The sequence below is a fragment of the Dioscorea cayenensis genome, chromosome 20 (assembly GCF_009730915.1).
Source record: "Dioscorea cayenensis subsp. rotundata cultivar TDr96_F1 chromosome 20, TDr96_F1_v2_PseudoChromosome.rev07_lg8_w22 25.fasta, whole genome shotgun sequence".
Classification (NCBI taxonomy): Eukaryota; Viridiplantae; Streptophyta; class Magnoliopsida; order Dioscoreales; family Dioscoreaceae; genus Dioscorea; species Dioscorea cayenensis.
The window spans coordinates 14,909,420-14,913,979 of record NC_052490.1 but is presented as its reverse complement, the minus strand read 5'-3'; the positions used below and the strand labels follow the sequence as shown (position 1 = coordinate 14,913,979).

Below are 4,560 nucleotides of genomic sequence, written 5' to 3'. Positions count from 1 at the left end.
CATAAATCACACCAATGCATATCAAATATAAATGTAGCATCCAAAAATACAAGATGAACCCCCCAAGGTTCACCTACATCCAGTGACCTTGGGGGTCTAGTGTGCCATCATACAAATAAGTATCTCAAACACAACAAAAAGCAAGAAGTAAATGCATAAATGACACTCCCTAGTCCGAATGATGAAGAGGAGAGAGAATGTCGGCCGAATGATGCTTCTTCTAGCCCTAGAGATGCCGAATGCTTCTCCTCCTTTGATGATGAGGCTTCCCCTTTAAGTTCAAGCCCTTGATCTTCCCAAGCTTCAAAGCCAAACTCTCCCAAATAATGGTGTCTTCGTTTCTCTCCTTCCTCCAAGTGATGGCTGCCAAAAAAACCCTTCAAAAGTCTGCCCTAGAGTCTCCAAGAAGTCCAGCCAAAAAGTCCCCCAATCTTTCTCCAAAAAAATCCCTCTATATACCACTCATCATACCCCCTTGATGGCCTCCATCCCGAGTGCTATACCACTCCCTATAGCCCCCTTTGATGGCCTCCATCCCGAGTGCTATACCACTCCCTTATGGCCCTCCCATCACGAGTGCTATACCACTCGCTATGGAGCTCAACATTGACACTATTTGGGGTAGGCAAACTCCATCAAGTAAATATCTTCTATTATAGCTACGGTGATCATCCCGGGCTCTATACTGAGGCGGCATTGAGGCCGTATGCCATGATCCAAATCGACTTGAAACTCTCCAGGTGCTACGGTGGCATCTACGAGTAATCTTGCTACTGATGTCGATGCTACTGATACTTCCCACCCTACGATGCTACGCCCTGGTTTTCTTCTCTTTTTCACCCGAATCATATCCTCGTGTCATCCATGGTGTTCCCGGTGCCCTGCAAAAGCAAATAACACACGATTAAGCACAAAAGCGGGCATCAATTCTAATGAAAAATACATGCTAGAGGTAACAAATACATACACTCAAATACGTACATTTAGACACTTATACTTTAGACACTTATCACCCCAGCCGGAGGTAACTTCCCTTCATTCATCCTACCTTGAAGGTAAGAGAAGGTATGTTGAGCTAATGATCTTAAACAAGCACTCCTTGGGAGGTAACCCAAGCTTCAAATTCGATTTGCGCTCTTGTTTTCGTATTCTTTTGTGCGTTAATAGTAAGTTGTTGTTTTCATTATAATTGTGTGTAGTAGTGTTTTTTTATCATTTTTCTAAACTCTTTTACTTGTGTTATCTCATGCATGTTGTGAATTCTTTGACTTATTCTTTATCTTGTGCATCAAAGATGGATTCTTGATAATTGTTATGATGAAACCTGCTTTGTTTTGATCATTTTATGGTTGTTAGGAAGAAAACTTGGAGAAAACTAGAACTAGCCCATTTATTGATCATGAAGAGGCTGGCATGCAACCTAAGTCAATCACAGATAGGCATGCATACGGACGCATGCTCAGCCGTATACCATCCAACACACATTTATGGGCTCAAGTTTGCCTGCAAGCTTGCTAATGAGCGCGGGAAAATAATTTTAACAAGCTGCCACCTTCTCTCACGCACTATTCACCCATCTTCTTTACTTTTCTCCTCCATTTCTCCACCTTTTCTTCTCATTTTTGTCACTTTAAATCACTCTCCTCATCCTATCAATTGATTTTGTGAAGAGTGATAAGTGTTTGTGTGTAAGTATTATGAAGTATACTTTTCTTACACTAAGCATCAATTTTATCAAATTTTATGGCACATTCGTGTGTATTCAGTGGTCTTTCCTGCATTTTAGGATTGTGGAGACAAGTTTGGATGGAAGGGAGCAAAAAAATAGATCATGGATGCAATTATTGAGGAATTCTTGGAGGCGAACAAGGATTAAAAGCACAAGTTGTGCTCATAGACATGTGGGTATGTGCCAACCTCCAAAATGCTCAAGTGAATACACAAATTGGAGGGGCACAAAGGCAGTTACACTCATATGCTCCAACATGTGTAACATTGTTAAGAGTGATAAGTGTCTAAATGCAGGTGTTTTCATATATATATCGTATTCACTTTGCATGTATTTTGCGAGGTTTGATGCCCGTTTATGTAATTGTCTACTATTTGTTTGTAGGGCATAAGGAAGCCATGGAGAACAAGAAGATATCATTTGAGGCGAAAAAGAAGAAAAATAGAATTTCATACTACCCCCATACTACCCGATGTATGAGGGGCCATATTCACTTGTAGCAGCGGAATGATTGAGTGTCTATCAAGATTTCCATACTACCGAGTATATTGGGCCGTATGGAGCCGTATGCACCCGTATGGAGCAGAATGTAGGGTTTTTGAGTGCTATCGACTATCGACCCCCATATGACCCCCATATGACCCGTATGACCCAGGGGGTATATATACTTACTTTTAGTGCAGAAAGGGACTTTTTGGCTTGTTGGCCATATTTTGGGAGACACTTGAGAGGCTTGTGGCAACCTTGGTTAGGAGAAGAAGGGCAAGGAAGCTAGAAGATCATCAAGCCCAAGGTCCAAGACTCTCAAGGCAAGAAGGCAACTTCATTCAAGAGGAGATCTACCACAATTTGAAGGAAGGAGACCGCATGACTAGAGGCGTCATTGGCCACTCCTTTGGCGGGGAAAGCGTCATTCGGCATATTCTTCACCTCCTCCTCCACCATTTCATCTAGGGAGTGTCATTTATGCTTTTTGTTTCATGTTTTTGCTTGTTTGTATTGCTTGTTGTGGGATGATGACACACTAGACCCCCAAGGCCACGGGTGTTGGTGAACCTTGAGGGGATTTTATCATGTATGTTGGATGATAACTTGTTAATTCCACGTTTGGGTAATTTTGAGATTTAATCCATTGTTTTCATGCTAAGTGCTACACTAAGGGAGAAATCCGTAGCTCTTTTATGAGTGATGCATGTAGATGTGACTTGCTCGCATGTATTAGATCATGAATGGATTAGAAAGGGGATACTTGTATCATCACGCAGAAATCGGGTGTTTTGTTAGCCCTCCATGTAGGTTTAATCCAAGAAGGTAGGTTTACTCCTAAGTGAGACTTCCCTCGTGCTAATGCAATCATAGGGATATGGATTTGGGAGAAATTCCTATCTATATTTGTATGGGATTAGGGTTTAATCGCCGAGAAATTGGGGTTGTTCTAATCTTAGAATCTCATGGTCCATTTTACCCTTGCATCTTTAGATCATCATCCATGTTGCATGATAAAACCCTCAAGGGGATCCACATTATAGGCCTTTGCATTTCATTGATTCTCTTGCTTGCTCATTGCTTGTTCTCTCTAATTTGTTGGCAAATATCGTTTTAGCTTTAATTACATTTAGTAGAGTAAAAACCATCGCTTGAGATCTTAGGCTAGATAATAGCTCTAGAAGGAGTAATAGGAGATCCTTGGCCCGTGGAATACGACCCTCGTGTCTTCACACAGGTATTACTAGCGATCCCGTACACTTGCGGGAAGCAATCAAGTTTTTAGGCGCCGTTGCGGGGACCTTAAGGAATTCTAGAAACTTTTAGATTATTACTCTAGCCATTTCATTCTTTACTCAATTTTTTTATTGTTATTTTTCTTTTCCTTTAATCTTAACTTTCTATCATCTTTCTCAGTTTTTCAAGGTACTGTGCATGACACGCTCAAATCCATCAACATTGATTACACCGGATAGTGAAATTGAAAAAACTTTGCATCGGAGATTGAGAGAGTTGATGAAGGATCGAGTGCATGCAGAACATTGAAATTGAGGATATAGAGTCTTCAATCATGGCGAAGGCGACACACTCTATCCGAATATGAAAGACCCCAATTCACGGGAGATGAGTTCGGTGTTTAGCAGCGACCGTGGCATCCAACAACTTTGAAATTAAAGTGAGTACAATCGGCATGTTCCAGAACTCGGTTCAATTCAATGGTGTAGCAAATGAAGATGCACATGACCACCTTTCCCGGTTCCTCCAAATTTCCTCTACATTCAAGATTAATGGGGTGTCCGACGATGCGATCCGTTTGAGACTATTTCCATTTAGTTTGAGAGATGAAGCTTATCATTGGCTTACATCATTGTCTTTGGAGTCTATTAAAACATGGAAGGATATGGTTGAGAAGTTCCTTGGGAGATACTTTTCGCCAAGCAAAGTGGCGAAGTTGAGGCAAGAAATTTTAGCCTTTAAACAAGGGGAGTCCGAAACATTGTTTGAAGCCTATGAGAGATTCAAGGATCTCCTTAGAAGGTGCCCCCACCATGGTTTTGCCTCACGGATGCGAGTACAAATCATTTACAATGGGGCTGAATTATGCTACTCGCCAACTCATTGATGCCAGCAGGGTGATTCCTTTAGCAACAAGTATCCCGATCGCGGCCGAGCAATTACTTGAGTCTATGGCAAGCAATGAATCACATTGGACCTCAAGAGGATCTACACAAAAGACTACTGGGCTTTATGAAGTTAGTAGCAATGATGCCTTGGCCACGAAGGTTAATGTGTTGACTCGAAAGCTTAATCTTTTTATGGGCAGTAGTTCAGGGTCAGAATCAGTG

General features: G+C 41.6%; 1 non-coding gene across 1 annotated transcript; it reads right to left on the bottom strand.

Annotated features, from left to right (window-relative positions):
• Window positions 1–4,163: 4,163 nt before the first annotated feature.
• On the bottom strand, window positions 4,164–4,270 carry LOC120252413. Its single transcript, XR_005533944.1, has one exon. It is a non-coding gene; the product is annotated as a small nucleolar RNA R71 (small nucleolar RNA).
• Window positions 4,271–4,560: the final 290 nt, after the last annotated feature.